The following is an 18488-nucleotide window of genomic DNA, read 5'->3' on the forward strand; positions in this document are numbered from 1 at the left end:
CTATGTGTGTGTGTGTGTGTGTGTGTGTGTGTGTGTGTGTGTGTGTGTGTGTGTGTGTGTGTGTGTGTGTGTGTGTGAGACAATCAATAGCGTTCGCTGACCAAATAGTTGTAGGATCCTTAAAAGGACGTCTTAGAAAATTGAATCGAAATGATTCACGAGGAAAATGCTAATCAGTCATGTGGGAATCAATGTATGCATTAATTACACAGAGTGGCTAACCTGTTACGCTCGTCTATGGAGATTATAGATCAGACCGCGCGTTGGCTTTGCTCGACACGCGATTGCAAAACAAATTTGAGAGTATCAAACGTAAATGTAATTAAACAGTTTTAGTGAAAGAACATCTATAAAGCCAGCGACTTCTGATGCTTTAATTTATGTATGTGGAGCAGTCGTAAAATGATTATGTTAAAATGATTTATGTCATGGGTATGTGCATAATTTTAAAAGATGAAAGTTGAATAGGTGTTGACCAGTTGTTTCGGTATTGTGTACATAGGTAATCAAAAACATTCTTCTTGGTGTAGGTATTAGCCTCTAGCGATGGCGATTTTTAACAAAGAAATTAATAATCAAAATACACGAGGACAAAATGAAATACACGTGGAGCCGATAAACACTAGTAAATTTGGAGTAAAGTCCTTAAAATAATATTGCCTTCTTATACCAAAATTAACCAGCTGCCTGACATATATAAAATAAAACCCATTCGGGGATCCAAAATATATGATCTGAAAAAATGCTTTATGGAATGATATATCGCTCACTCCTTTCAAGAACGTCATAAATCAAAAATCGTCTATTTTCAGTTGTGCATGTTTTTGGAATGCCCAGAAAATGTACTTTATCCCAGCAAAAGAGGTATATTTTGAACTTAATATTTATCCGCTACAGGGCAGAAAGGGCTGTTTTTGCATTTTGAAGAAAAGGTATTGTTTTATTATTTTTTTTAAGAATAACTAAATATTTTTTAAATGGAGAAAAAAATCTTCCGGTTTTACCTAAAAAGATCTGTTGCACAGTAAAAAGTTCAAAAAGTGACTTGATATTTATTTTTAATATATTGTATTATATTTTTAAAATTTAAAAACGTTCTCCTGTAAAATCAAGTTTTTTGATTTATGACACTTTCCTGCAAATTATATTTTTAATACTATACCCTTACCCTTTTACTCCCTTCCTCACACACACACTCTCACTCTTTTTTTAAAAATCTTTGATGTTTTAATAGTCAGGTACCATAACATAAATGTGGATTTGTTTAATTGGATTTATTTTTATTAATGTAACTAGTTTTTTAATATAATGTAATGTTTATTATTGTTAACGTAACTATTTTTGATTATATACTTTTTGAAATGTAAAGCTGTACAATTCCCGAACAAATAAAATAAAATAAATAAATAAATTACAAATCCATTTTAGGAGCATCTTCTTTATTGGTGTATCATAGCCGCAATTATAAACGCAAGATCCATTCTAAGAAATCATCGAACAATACATCTTTGTAACGTTGCAACATACATAGTGTGATGTAGAACTCGGAAAATTCTTGAGGCAGTTCGTCATCATATTTTCACGAAACATTTGACCCAATAAGCATGCCATAAAATTATGGCAATTTGTAATATGCCAAAACAATTAGCGCATACTTGATATTTATTGGCTAATTGTAGCGTTTGAGCTTTGCCATCAAACAAAGAGTAATAAAACACCCACTAATTAAAGGGTTAATAAAATTTCATGCTACCGTAAATTACAGAATAATATAATTTATATTTGAAACACTAACCTTGTGATTTTCCATTTTATAATTAAAATGTAACTTTGTTTTAAAATCACTATAAAATATTAAAGTGATTTTAAAACAAAGTTACATTTTGATTACATAGAATATAATGCCTAAGCAATCGGATATTTTTATTTTTGTTATTTTTTATTTTTTGTTTTTTTGACATCTCAACATAAATGAAGATGGATTTGGAAGTCTGGGCATTTACGGGGCTTAAACTAGCCTATGACGGCCGTCAGCCCCGATAATGCCCAGATTTCCATGATCTTCATCGTTGATGAGATGTCAATTTTTTTTGTTTGATTGCGCAAATACTAATGCAAGCAAAATATGGATAAAATTTATCTCCTACTAAAGATCGAAACATCACGTAATCCCCACCCTATGTTGTAAAATATCGAAATACATGTATAAAATAAGAGTGATCCATGTTAGAACGTAAGCTGTATTTCAGTAATCTTTTTCCAAATGTTAAGTAAACGGTGTCGTAAAAATGGTAGTAACAATAAATTATGATTTTAATATTATTCCAATATTATATGACCCACAGTACAATACACATTACATAATTATCAAAATTTGGCAACGTCTTTTATGAACAATTTTCAATTATATTACCTTTTGTATAAGTACAAATTTTAAGTCTTAGGTTAGAAATTTTGACGTATATTTATATGAATATTAAAAAGATATCTTTAACCCTTATCCGCACCCGATGGTGCATATTTAATTGACTCCTTTCATATGCCACTTCTCGGCACCATCTTTGGTTGGGATTAACTAACATTAGTCGATGAGATATTCTATTCATGATTGACAATTACAATACTCAATTTTTTAAGATATGTTTACTTCAATTGACACCTTTTATATGCTTTTTCTCGGCACCATCTATCGTTATGATAAACTTACAATAGTCGATGAAATGTTTTCCTGGTTATCATTCTGGGTGTCAAATATAGCACCGAATTATGGTATCAAGTGTTCGCGAGTCCTGTTACACCGCATAAAATTTCAAAGTTATAAAAAACAAAAGTCGTTAAGTCCAATTTAAGCATCTTGAACGCGATTACTCTTCGTGCAATTGTTTCAGCGGTGCAATTTCGATACTGATTTAGAAATTCGACCATAAATCTGCGCGAATATCGGCCGTAAAAACAAAGGAGTCAGATCTATCAATCTCCGCGCCATTGCAATACCGCGGCGCGTGCTAGACCGAGTCTGGCATTAAAACGTTACGTCACGCCGGCACGGGTGACCTTGGGTGGAGCGCCCCTGGCGGCCACACCCGGAATCTTCACTTCGCCCACCGAAATGGAAGCGACTGCCCACAGACGCAATTACAAATTATAAACGCAAAAAATTAGGCGCCAGTCACATAACAAGGAGAATGCAAATTAAGAAAAACTGTTATTGCATAATAATTACTGTAATTCAATAGTCTGTCGAATAATTTAGCTCAGATAGGACCGTGCGTTCTATCACTCATTGTAATTAACACATTGTATAATATAATATAAATTAACAAATATACAATCGTAGTTTTTTACACATAGTTTTTATTTTACCAGAGGTATATAGTTGTTATTTTATGCATTTCCACCAAGAATTGTCGGTACAAATTTTAAATATTGAAATTGACATCTTTAGATATGTATAATAATAATAATAATAAAACCCTTATCTGCACCCCAATGGTGCATAGGGCACTGCGTCATATAAACGCAGTGTTATCTTGATCGTTTACACATGAAGGAAAGGTGATCAGCCCTCCGCTTCAGGTACCAGTCCAGGGTAATATTGAATAAATATGACAGTGAAAAAATCACTTATATTTATTTTAACCCCCTTGGGAATCGAACCCGGGACCTCCAGAATGGTAGCCGAGCGTGCTGACCATTACACTACGGAGGCGGATATGTATATCGAAACGATAACCTTTCAATAAAAAGATACTCACATATTATTGAAATACGAATATTATGAATATATCACCAATGAATTAAGGTGAAAAATAAGTTGGCAAACAAATGATCAAAGTAGATTGGAAGTAAACAATTTGCCATCTCTCAGACGAATGTGTGGCAAAACGATGTATGATAGATGTTCGAATAGTGATATAGGGACAGAATGCAAGGCTGAAATGAGCATTTTCGATAATTAAGAAAGGTGTGTTGAGAGAGTTTGGGCATGTGAATTGAATGATTGAAGAAAGAATTGTAAAACAAGTTTATGAAGCGAATGTGGTTGGTAATAGAGGCAGAGAAATATTGAGGAAAACTTGGCATGATCAACGTATGAATTTACGTTTTGAAAAGAAAAGCGTTATTGAAATGTAAGGAATTTAAAAAAATATATTTGAAAAAATTCTATGTATATTTAAAAAAAACAAAAAAGATTAACCATTTTTATAATGAAACGTATGTAAGTTCTTTTAAAGTTTCTCTAAAATATTATATTTTTTTTCTTTGTATTTTAGGCATTAAAATATGTACTTATTTTAAAAAAAATCAATTGATAAACGAAAAATATACACAACATTTTGAGTGTGTCAAAATACTTGTTCACAAAATCTGGATTATCTCCAATCACAGGAGTTATTTTCATATTATTTTGCAGAAAATTTTCTGCTCAATAAAAAGCTTCTTTTCGTCTCACCAATAGATGTCTCCAGTGAAGTTCTAGTGATTCAAGAACAATGTTTCAAAATTGGTTCATATATATAGAACTTCCAATAATTGGAGTAGTGTGGTTGTCAATAATGGGTAGAATTGGTGAATGTTACACGTGTGTAAAGTGATCACTTAAACCAGCCTATGACGGTCGTCCGCCCCGTAAATGCCCAGACTACCATATTCTTCTTCATCTTTGATGAGATGTCAAAAAAATAATAAGAAAAATATACCTTATTGGTTGACTGTATCAGTGTCCGAACATTTCCTCATGTATAACATACATTTTTATGAGTTATTGTATTTCTCTTTCGACTCTTTCAAAGTACGAAGTGGTCAATGTATAGGGATGTGCGATGTTATCTCTGGCCCATGGTCATATATTTTATTTATTTCGTTGCGTTATGCAAAATAGCCGTGGGGTGTACCAACGCAAGCCGTGGCCATTTCTCGACCATTCTTTAATACCAGCAATTTACCGTTTCGATGTAACAATTTGAAAATTATCACTCAATTTCTATTAGATGCGGATATAATAAGTATTTGGATATACTAAAAATTTTGTGAATAAAAATAACCGGTCAATTTTCTTTAAATATATAATGGTGTTGCATATAAAATATATTCTTCTTCTTCTTCTTCTTTTTGTAGATCCTAGGGATCTGTTTGTGCCTCCGCTTGTCGCACTTGGGATGTCGACTCCCAGCTGTCTTTCCATTTTTCGGAGGTCTGCCTGGGGGTCTGCGTCCTTCAGGGTTGCCTTGGAGGGCGATACGTGGAAGTCTGCCTTCTGAAATTCTGTTCATATGTTCCTTCCAGTATCGCCTTCGTTGTCATCTCCACCACACAATATCTTCCGTCTTACACATGTTCCGAATGTCGATAAAATATATTGCTTTGTCAAAACTGTTCATATTAAAGCTGCATAAAAACTTTAATATCACGTTATCAGGCATTTAGACAAACTCTTATTCTTCTTCCTGGCTCAATTCCAACTTCCATGACCAAACGGAACCATTAATGACAAGGAGAGTAATATATTGTTATTTCACAGAGTACGCTTATATTTTTCTTCTTCCTAGCTCCATGCCAACTTCTCGTCTTTGTAGACTGTTGGGTTTAGTTCTCTTCGTCCTCAGGTTGTAAGTCCTTCTATCATGGACAACGTCACCCAGGCTATGCCTTTGTATCATGTTATCTTTCTGCAGCATTCATATTTTTTTTGGTCTTCCTCTAGATATTTTTCGAAAAAGATCCATGGCAATTGCCTGGTTTACAATATGTTCAGGTTCTCTGCGTCCTATGAGCCCATATCATCTCGATTGCTTTTCCTCTACCTTACTTTTGATGTCTGTTACACATAGTTTATTTTGTCTCTTAGAGACACTCCAGCTGTCCATGTAAGCATTCATATTTTTGTTGTTTCTAATTTTGGACACACTAACTATGTATGTATATCTTTTCCCAGTTTGTAAAAATAATATGGGGTTCAGATTCTGCATAATTCCAAAAAGGTGTCTCTGCTCGATAAAAGCTTTCTCAATCCAACAAACGTGGCTCTTGTGAGCTCATATGTACATTTTCATGAGATTAACGAAATATGAAGGAGATCCAAAAATTTGAGCGGTGTGGTTGTCAATTATGGGTAGAATGGTCAATGTTGCACGTCAATGTTATCACTTAACCAGCCTTTCATAGATCATAAACCCTATAAATACCCATGTCTACAAGATGTTTAAACAACAAAAAAAATAAAGACCTTTTCGGTATGCAGAAGGATCTAAGACCATTGTATAAGTACAAGTTTCAAGAATTAATACAATATGGATATCCAAAAATGATAGAATGGTTGACATTACACTAGCATATAAAGTGATCGCTTAAGCCAGCCAAATGCCAGGTCATAAGCCCCGGGATGCTCAAAATTCCGTCTTCTTTCATAAAAAAGGGAAGAACACATGTTACATATTAAGTTGAGAAACCTTAAAAAAAGATGCTGTATACATCCCTGTTAAGACGCTCAAAATGTGTTCCTTGGGGATTAAAATCCAGTGTTTAGTACAATAAATAAATTAGAAAAGTCATTTTTTTCTTCCTACTTTGTAACCCATTTTGATTTAAAAATAAAAAATATAAAAAATATAACAAAAATGGATTATTGATTTGTGTATAGTATTATTATGATGGTCAAATTATTTAAAAAAAACTAATCTATAAACCTTTTTTAACTAACAGCAGATTCGACATAACTCGGTGGGCGTGTGTTTATGACCTACATTTTAATTGTGAGGAATGTTATATTGGAAAAAAATGGATTAAATCGAGACATATTGTGCTTCGACGAACTCATTTAAAAATACCGGAAATTACATAAAAAGATGAAGTTATTTTTATGTGAACAAAGTTTATATAAATACATCATATTACTGTTGATTTATCCTCTTATAAATAATAATTTGACATTCTCTTACATTTTTTGTTAGAAAGCCCTGGACATGATTCTTAGAAAATTTGATGTGATAATTTAATTTTTAATATCGTCAGATTAAATAATAATAAAAGATCTTCAGGAAAACCATACATTATATTTTATTTGCCATAATTATGTATAAAAATCTTAAAGGTCAAAAGGAGAAGGGAATTTTCATAAAACATAGATTGATTGTGTTAAATTTAGCATATGTATGATCTAGTGTTGATAGCTTAGAGATGCAAGATCAACAGTTTAACATTTTTGACATCTCAATATTGATGAAGAAGAATACGGATGGGTATTTCCCGGCTTACTATCTTTCATAGGCTGGTTTAAGTGATCGTAAGTCGTAAGGCTTGTAAAAACTCAAACTTTCATATTCCTCCAAGTGGAGAAACCCCGATTTATGAACAAGGATTTGGACATGCCTGAAATGTGAATATAATCACTTGGTCAATTTATTGGTTATGGAAACGGAGGAAGACCGAGGAACTGACTTGATCAAGTATTTCAAATACTTGGTGGTCAACTCATTAACTAACTACACCGCTGTACACACTCGCTGATTATTCAGACCAGCCGCAGATCATGCCAAGTTTTCCTCAATCTTCTTCTGCACTTATTTCCAACTACATTAGAATATACATGTTATGTAGTTCTTTCCTCACTTATTCGTTTTGCGTTGAGATGTTTTAGACATGCAAAACAATGTGATGATAAATATTTATTTATTTATTTCATAGATACATACATTTTTTTATGCTATTGTATATGTATAACGGCTCTTTAAGCATGGCCTGTGTAGATTGACCTTTGGTAATTTTTGCATTATTACCTTATTTAACTATTCAAACATTGGGATGGTGACTGACCGGAGCCATTTCGTCGTAACGTAACACATTACGATGCGAGCATTCAGGCAGTCAGTACAGCGAGCCGAGCGCTCCATCCATAGTTTCGGATGCTCGCTGCGAGCGATGTTACGACGAAATGCTCTGGTCAGTCACCACCCTTAATCATTGTCATAGTTATCACATAGGAATAAGTTTACTTTCTTCCTTCTATTGCCAAACTTCATGCTTTACTTCCAAACATTAGCGTCGGAACCTGGACCTCGTTGTTCACTGCTAGTTCATCTTTCACTATAAGACTTTTTTTATTTTATTTTTTCCTTGTTTAATGGCCGTAGCCAATTTGTTCATAGTATATTACATGTTGTATATAAAAATATGATAAAAAATATGTTTTCTCATTTAAATATATTAAACAAGGATGAACATATAAAATAAGCAATTATGCTCTTTATTATTTTTTGACATATCGCTCACTCCTTTCAAGAACGTCATAAATCAAAAAACTTTTTTCAGGAGAACGTTTTTAATGTTAAAAAATATAATACAATGTATTAAAAAGAAATATCAAGCCACTTATTAAACATTTTACTGTGCAACAGATCTTTTTAGGTTAAACCTGAAGTTTTTTTCTACATTTGAAAAATATTTAATTTACTTAAAAAAAGAATTAAACAATACATTTTCTTCAAAATGCAATAACAACACTTTCTGCCATGTAGCGGGTAAATATTAAGTTTAAAATATGTCTCTTTTGCTGGGATATAGTACATTTTCTGTACATTCCGAAAACATGCACAACTGAAAATTGACGATTTTTTATTTATGACGTTCTTGAAAGGAGTGAGCGATATCATCAAAGATGAAGAAGAATATGAAAGTCTTGGCATTTACGGGACTGACGACAGTCATAGGCTGTCATATTCTTCTTCATCTTTGATGAGATGTCAAAAAATTAATATGAAAATAACTCCTGTAATTGGAGATAATCCAGATTTTGTGAACAAGTATTTGGATACTTTCAAAATGTTGTAAATTATGCATTAGCCTGAAATATGTAATTATTCTTGCTTTGTGGTATATTTAGGAAGTTGACATATTCCAGATATCAATATAGCTCGCGAAATCATTGTCGAGATAAATAAACAAAAAATAATAATTACAACTACATTGTTTCGTGTATATGAATGAAGGTACTCCGTGGTATAAAAAATGACGACACGGTGAGCCAAACTCGGCAGAGTTACTGCCGTACCTTTAACGTTCATAGCTGATGTCTATCTAATATCTGGGCAGTCGTGACCAGCTCGGCTACTGGCCTCGACCCTTGAACTATCTGGCACACCACATTTTTTGCTCTGAATATTTCTGACTTGTGCCTCTCTTTTGTAATGATGCGGTGAATATCAAACTGTCGTACGCCAAAAAATTATTGAATATTTTTATGATCAAGCGATATTTTGATTATTAAAACTAATCACTTGTGTTATACCACTTATTAAATTTAGACTACATATCGCTCATTCCTTTTAACAACGTCATATATCAAAAAAATGATTTTTCAGGAGATCGTTTTAAAAGTTTTAGAATATAATAAAATATATTAAAAATAAATATCAAGCCACTTTTTGAACTTTTTACTGACCAACAGATCTTTTTAGGTAAAACCTGAAGGTTTTTTCTCCTTTTGAAAAATATTTAGTAAATTTAAAAAAAAAATCTTTTCTTCAAAATGCAAAATCAACACTTTATGCCCTGTAGCGGGTAAATATTGAGTTAAAAATATGCCGCTTTTGCTCGGATATAGTGTATTTCTGGGCATTCTGAAAACATGCACTACTGAAAATTTACGATTTTTGATATTTGATGTTGTTGAAAGGAGTGAGGATATGTTCAGATCTACAGATGATCACAAAAACAATATCACCTGTAGATGAAAACGTCTGTAGTTTTCGAATCCGGTCGAGTGAATTAAAATCAAACTCAAGTAGTGGTCTAAAACGAGGGTTAAATTTTAATTTTTCAGTTTATAATTCGTGTCTACCGGATTCGGAATAATTATTCCATTAAATGTATATATTATGTAATTTTTTTTGTTTATGTTTTTTTTTGTAGAAAAGTCAAACGGTTATAATTTTATTTTAATAACCATACTAAATTATCAATTATTTTAAAATATAAAAAAAGATTGTTCGTTCCGTAAATGATAATAGTTCCAGAATTATATACCCCCAGTACTGCATTAGTTATGTTACTAATTTTGACTCGAGAGTTTAGAAAAGCATTTTTATTAGACCCTCCTTACATCACGTCCCACAGTTAGAGCAACTGTGGATATCATTCTCATCTTAGATGGTTGGGTTCATTATTTTATTAAATAAATTAACTGGCATAATAGTAAGATAGTTTGAAATAAATCAAGCTGTCCATGAAGAAAAATGTCGGGATTTTGTCAGACAATTGTACAATCGAGAACACCGATCAGTAATCACTATCCGATAAATGATATTTTGTGTTTCGATATTAGAACTGCAGTAAAAATAAAAATTAGTCTCTTCATCTTCTAAACCTTAGAATAACCATTGATATTTCAACATAGATGATGAAAAATATGGAAGTATGAGTATTTACTAGCCTTACGACTGTCATAGGCTGGTTAAGATGATCACTTTATATGCATTGTGTCATTCACAATTCTATCCATGATTGACAACCACACTACTTAAATTTCGAGAAGTGATATATATAATAAATCCCTTACCGCACCCCAATGGTGCATAGAGCACTGCTTCATATGAACGCAGTGTTATCTCGATCGATTACACATGAAGGAAAGGTGATCAGCCCTCCACTTCAGGTACCAGTCCAGTGTAATATTGAATAAATATTAGAGTGAAAAAAATCACTTATATTTATTAAACCCCCCTGGGAATCGAACCCGGGACCTCCAGAACGGTAGCCGAGCATGCTGACCATTACACTACGGAGGCGGACATATTTATATATCAAATGTTTAAATGATGATTGGTATTAAAAATACCTTTATGTGACGTAGATAAATCAAGAGAAAGATGTTTAACTTTTTAGCTTAAAAAAAAGAGAGTGTTTTTATTGGATACACAAATACTTCAATTTAATTATATTTTATGACCCTAAAAGGCTCATTATTTTTACAGACATGAATTTATATTAGAGTGGCTTCGAACCCAGAATGTTTGACTGAGTATCCGTGACGATAACCATGGGACTACATCCGGAGTTAACAATGCAAAATTTATTCCTACATTTGCATTTACCTCAATTATATAAAATTCATCTGTGTGAGAAGCCGCACGTTGCAATAACGCTTTGTCCACGCACATTTAAAAAATTGTATATACTGAAAAATATATACATTTATCGGAATTCAGCCAATAAATACATTTAATATTTATTTTTAAAAAGTTTTTCGAAACAAAAAAAGGAATTTTTAATCAAAAATGTCAAACTTGGGTTTAAAGAAAATTTAGTCGCGAAATATTGATTTTCTCTTAAACTAATATCCGAAGTATTAAGCCGAAATGCACAAATAAATGGAAAAGCAGATTCTCTTTCACCTTTTTGCTTGTGATTTAGTGTACCATAGCACTGTAAGCGTTTAAAGTCGCGAGCACTTTTTACTCTATTTGCGAAAAAGTAGGTAACATTCTTTTTCGATTTCCTTTTAAGCGGTCTCACAACCAATTAAGTCTTCGTTAAACGCAACCGAACGCTTTTTCTTAATCTCTTGCAATTTCGAACAAAAATAAGCTTATTGTAGCTTAATAAGTCAGGTTTGGTTTGTCGGCGTTAAGCAGAACGTGACCAAAAATTAATAATAAAATTACAATTTGCTTCATTTTGACATCTCAATATATAATGAATAAAGAAGAATTTGGAAGTCTTGCTTTTTACAGGGGGTATGACCTTTTATAGGCTTGTATCACTTTACATACTTCTAACATTCATCATTCTACCCATGATTGACAACCGCAATGCTCAAAGTTATGCTACTCATATTGTACATATATCTATTATACTCGTATCATATATTTGAGTAGCAAAAATTATTTCACATACGACTATTTCAATACTTAAAATTTTAATAAGCGTTAAATAAAAAATACAGGGAAAAATAATAATACTTATTCTTTATTGCTAACGTGATAAAATAATACGTGCAGGGTGATTGTTTCAAATCATAAAATATAAACACTCATCTATACCGAAGCTTCGCGAGGCTGGGATACCATACTGAAGTTGTTGATTTAGCTACGTGATGTAAATAACATTAACTTTATTTCAAGTTTTATATTTACAACATTTTGAGTGTGTCCAAATACTCGTAAATGCCCAGACTTCCATATTCTTCTTCATCTTTGATGAGATGTCAAAAAAAAAAAAGTTTTATAATCATAATATCTTGGACATTTCAAAGCCGAAAGCGAATCTGTCTTTCATAATTTCAATTTCATATTTTTGGTAAAATATTTCAATATGGTTGATTTTTTGCCATTTTAATTTAAAGAATTTGAGTTAATAATTGAATGACCTTCATCATATAATGATCCTATATTGATTATTAATTGAAACAGAAAACCAATTATTTCAAATAAATTTTTTAAATAAAAAACAAATATATTTTACAGTCCATCCTCACTAGGAATGAACATTAAATACCTGTTGTTGCATTAAATTAATTTTTTTTTTTTTATTAAGTTTACTCTATATGTCTCGAGATTACTGAAATATGAAAATCTTACTACAAAAAATAATACTTAAAAATATAAATATTACAAAAATAAATCGTGGCTTGGTTCGTTTACGATAATTTCAGATATGCCATATTATTAGCATTTTAGCCGCATTGTAATAAAGATGGCTGTAAAATGCTCTGCGTTATTGATTTTAATGAGAATTGCGGGAAAAGTTCCCTAACTATAGCAAAATAATAAAAAAAGATAAATCGTTACGAACTTTCGAGCCGATTGTTGTGAATACAATCGATGCATTGATTGAAAAGTAACTGGAAGTGTATTTATTGATAAAACTCTTACAAATGGTAGTCTTTTGTGGTGAACACGATTAATACAGTACAAAAAAGTCAATTGACTCAGCGCGCCATATTAAAAATATATCTTAGAGTGTGTATGTACAAATAATGGACTTATGTTTTGACATCTCATCAAAGATGAAGAAGGATATGGAAGTCTGAGCATTTACGGGGCTGACGACCGTCATAGGCTGGTTTAAGTGATCACTTTAGACACGTGTAACATTCACCAATTTTACCCATTATTGAAAACCACACTACTCAAATTCTTGGAAGTTCTATATATATATGAACCAATTTAGAAACATTGTTCTTGAATCACTAGAACTTCACTAGAGACATCTATAGGTGAGATGTAAAGAAGGTTTTTAGTGAGCAGAAACTCTTAAATTAGTATGTGAGGTCCAAATTCTGGATTTCAATCACACAACATGAGAAACGCCAAAAAAATACCATTTTTATTATTTAAGCTTTTAAATTGACCAGATAATTTATTTACAACATTTTGAGTGTGCCCAAATACTTGTTCACAAAATCTGGATTATCTCCAATTACAGGAGTTATTTTCATATTATTTTTTGACATCTCATAAAAGATGAAGAAGAAGAATAATGATAAGAATAATGTATTAATAATAATGTATTATTGGAGATAATCCAGATTTTATGAACAAGTATTTGGACACACTCAAAATGTTGTAAATAATGGACTTCTTTATTTTCTTCTCCTTCCTCCTTATAGATACTCGGGTCTGTCTGTACGGTTATCAGTCCCTTGTGACGTAGACTGCCAGCTGTCGCGCCATCGCTTTGGAGATCTTCCAGGTGGTTTTCTTCCATCTGGGTACTTTTGATGAGCAATTCTTACTTACTTACTTCAGCCTTCTTATTATGTCCAGTATTGAACAAAGGCCTCCTCCTGGACTTCCACACTTCTCTATTGGACGCGAGTCTCTTCCAGTGCAGGCCTGCCACTTTTTTTACGTCATCAAACCTCTTGTCTGGGGCCTACCTACGTTTTTGCGTCCTGTTCTAGGCCTCCGGTCAAGCATTTTACGCCAGTCTATTGTTTTACATTCTATTGACATGGGCATTCTAGAATCGTCTTCGTTGTCTTCCCCATCTGACTTTATTCTCTGTAGTACATATTCTCCGAAATTTCGTGAATCTTATTCGGTATCTTAATGTGTTTCCGGTTATGCATCTCAATGTCATAATTTTGGAAGTACTTAGAAGAGATTTAGCTCTCGCTGTGTCTGCTCTGGTCTCTATCCCATATCGCTTACTCCTTTCAACAACGTCATATATCACAAAACTTAATTTTTCAGGAGATCGTTTTTAACGTTTAAAACTTAATATCAAGCCACTTATTGGTGGCTTGATATTTTTTTTTTAACGTGCAACAGGTCTTTTTAGGTAAAACCTGAACGTTTTTTTTCCATTTGAAAAATATTTTGTGTATTTAAAAAAATTATTGAACAGCACCTTTTCTTCAAAATGTAAAACAACACTTTTTGCCCTGTAGTGGGTAAAAAATTAGTTGAAAATATGCCACTTTTACTGGAATATAGTACATTTTCTGGGAATTTCGAAAACATGCCCAACTTAAAATTGTCGATTTTGGATATATGACGTTCTTGAAAGGAGTGAGCGATATGTCTTACATATTTTTACTTTGCTTTCAATATTTGAAATAATGGACGATGTTATTGATTAATGTTGAAATGCGTTCTAGACGAATGTGCGACAAAGCGGTATATGATAGATGTTCGAATTGTGATATAAGGAAAGAATGCAAGGCTAACATATGTATTTTTGATCAAATTAAGAAAGGTGTGTTAGAAAGGTTTGGCCGGTTGACTCGAATGAGTGAGTACTGAATCTAACAGTTATTTGTTTAACAAATTTATGAGGCAAATTTGTAAGGTTATATAAGCAGAAGAAGATCGAGGAAGACTTGGCAAAATCAAGTATTTCAAATCCTTGACAGTTGTCAGGCTATGATTCGGAATAATCAGCGGGCACGTATGGGAAGATCCATAAATGTGGAAGATGCGATGGTTGTTTGCAAAGACGGATTGGTGTGGCTTTCTATTTTCTCTGCCTACCCCTGCGGGGAAGCAACGTGATCGTTGGTTAGTTAGTTAGTTAGTTAAATATTACATTTCCTTAAAATCTATGAAGCTTAATCAAAATTTTATATACTTACTTACCTACCATATAACCCTATGCGCACCCAATGGTGTGTTATCTTGATAATTACTTACATGAAGGCAAGGTGATCACTCTTGTACTTCAGGAACCAGTCAGGGTAATATTAAATAAATATCACAGTGTAAAATCACTAATATTTTTTTCACCCCCCTGGGAATCGAACTCGGAACCTCCAGCACGGTAGCTTAACACGCTGACCATTACACCACGGAGGCGAACTTTTGCGGAAATTTGATATACAGCATAATTAAAACCGTTTATGTTACTATCATGAAAAATATCGGGGTGTGTCTAATCAGACATAAGGGCGTATTTTTTGATAATGATACACGAGCAAGCATGTAATACATATATTAATAAATATCAAAAACAGCATTCAAGTTATATAATGTATTATTAAATCGATTTTATTTTTATTTTTCAGAAATTTCTTCAAATTAGCCACAAATATTTTTTGCAAACATGTCTCGAGTTATGCGAAAAATATAAACCGTTTTTTGCTGTTGTAACAAATATGTACAAACAAAACAAAATCGAATCTTACTTAGTATAAAATTACCTCTCGCTTTTCATGCGGGTCGGTCCATGTAAAATCAACCAATACCTTCATGTTTTCCTGATAGTGATGAATTACATAATTCACAACGTTTTGAGTGTGTTCAAATACTTGTTTACAAATCTGGGTTTTCTGCACTTGGGAGATATTTGGTTTTCAATCATGGGTAGAATGGAAAATGTTGCATGTGTGTAAAGTGATCACTTGACCAGCTCATCACTGGTCATATGCCATGTAAATATTCAAACTTTCATATTCTTCTTGATCCATATAAATCAAATAAAGCTTAGCGTGCGCCAAAGAGGTACTAGGCAAAAATCTGTATTCACAGTATTTGCACATAATGCAAACTATGCCATGTTCTCTCCGGTTCCCCGGCTTCACATGTTAGCCAATGCTTTTGAAAGTATAGATTTATTTAAAATATTGTTATCCTCTTTGAAATCTGTACTTTCTCAGCATTTCTTCCCCATGTTATAATGGATAAATTTAAACGTTGTGTTTCACTCTCTTACTGCTCGCCGATAGTGTTTGAAGGAGACGTGTATTTAAAAGTGCTTACTACTTGTTATTTTATTTTTTTAATTATGATTTTATGTTATAAGACTATTTGTTACAAGACTTTTTGTTTCTCTAATAGCGTATTTTTTATTTTTATATTAGATACTGTATATATGTATTATATGTTTTATCTTAAAGGCTTATAATAATAATAATAAATAAATAAATAAATAAATATTGACATGTCAAAAATAAATAATTATTTTGTTAGTGTTTGTATTACTTTTACAAATATGTTCTTCTTATGACAGTGGTATCCGAATCAGAACTTACAAATTATCAACAATATTATAATTTATATTTGAAGCACTTTGTGGTTTTCAAAAATGTCACTTTGTTTTAAAATCACTACATTAGTAATTTTAAAACAAAGTTTTAAATTATATTATATTATGTTAAATTATATAAACAATATAATTGATAAATATATTTAAAATTATTAAAACTTGAAATCGGTCAGGTAAGGAGTTGAAACAATCGGGTATGTATGAGGAGATGCATTAATATGGAACAGGCGAAAAATGTTTTCAATGACAAATAGTGGTGTGGTGTTTTGCCCTCTCGGCCTACCTATTTTCTATCGAAAAATAATAGATAATCGTATCCATGTGAAGTGGGTTCTGAGACCATGGTATGTATACAGTTTTCAAATAATGGAATATCGATGTTTGATTATGGGCAGAATGGTGAACGCTGCACAAGTGTATAAAGTGATCGCTTAAGCCAGCCAAATGTCAGCTCGCAAGCCCTGGGATGCTCAGACTTCTATCTTCTTTCTTATAAAAAGGAAGAATGATACATGTTTCATATCAAATTGAGACAACTTTAAAAATTATATTTATTACTCGGCAGTCAGTTTGTGGTAAAATGTAACCATTTTTTATTTAAGTTTTGCTTAGTAAATACCAGTAATTCTTAGAATTTACTGTGACACGTGTTTTGGTACATTCCGCATCATTTTTGAACACCGTATGTATGGTTGTTTAAAAATGATCTTTGGAAATGATGCGGAATGCATCGCAACACGTGTCACGATAGATTCTTAGAAATAGTGGTAATTACTAAGTAAAACTTAAAGTTAGAAAATACATTTACATTAACATCTATCGATGTTTCATATGAAGTTGAGACACCTATAAAGTGACATCTCATCCGTAGGGTGAATAATCAAGTGTCAGATATAATAAATAATATTAATAAGAAATGAATTGAACTGTGCTAGTCTGGAAGTTGGCCATCCACAATGACGAGGTGCTTAACAAGCTGCCCTCCAGCGTGACGACTATCGCTCAGAAAGGCGTCCTGCCCTACACCTTGGCCATTCTCCAGCCCATGGGATGAAGAGGAAGGCGTTTTAATTTGTCGGCTCATCTTTTCCCCGCTCCAGACTCGACGGTCCGAGACTTATTGACGACGTTTTAATCCATTTATTTTTTTGTAAATAATTACCATCATCATCCTATTATTATTATTTCTATCCATGTCTTTATAAGCGCCTTTGAGGTAGTATTTTACGAAAATGGTGCTTTATTTTAAATAAAATATTATTAAATTATTATTTTTATTATTATTGATTTAAAGTGGAATGGCCCAGCGATTTGAGCGACATTTTAAACAGGCGTAAATCGCGGAAGTCTGTCCACGAAACGGTCGAGATGAATTTTTTGTCCGACATACCTCTCGTTCGCCGACTAACCGATAAGTCGTGACGTGAGATCGCGACCGATACAGTCGGACACAGAACGACACTATTAGCCTGTCGGGTATAATAATTGACACTTCGCTTCTGCCGGCCAGAAGTTCTCCCTTTGTCAGCTGGCAATGGTGAAGCCATCGGTCTATGTCGACAGACATGAAGGCCAGTCGATCGAATGATTGAAAAACATTAATCAAAAATAATTACGGCTATCTGCAGGGTGTATGTTATCTTCAATAAATATTTTATCAAGTGATGTTTTGATGAAAAGGAAAATAGCATTTAAGTAAAGAAAATAGCATTATAATGGGGATAAATTTAAAAAAAGACAATTTTTTTTTTTTATATCAGATTGATTTTCACTCTCTACGAATGATGTATCAAAATCAATTCTTTATTTTTAGTGCTTTCACGCAACATCACGGTTAGATTAACGCAGAGAACACCAGCCTTTGACGGTCGTCAGCCCTGTAAATGCCCAGAAATTCCATATTCTTCTTCATTTTTGATGAGATTTCAAAAAATAAAACGAAAATAACTCCTGTAATTATGGATAATCCAGATTTTGTGAACAAGTATTTGGGCACACTCAAAATGTTG

This window comes from Brachycentrus maculatus, unplaced genomic scaffold (genome assembly GCF_059751285.1).
Source record: "Brachycentrus maculatus isolate JH-2025_06_01 unplaced genomic scaffold, ASM5975128v1 h1tg000452l, whole genome shotgun sequence".
Lineage (NCBI taxonomy): Eukaryota > Metazoa > Arthropoda > Insecta > Trichoptera > Brachycentridae > Brachycentrus > Brachycentrus maculatus.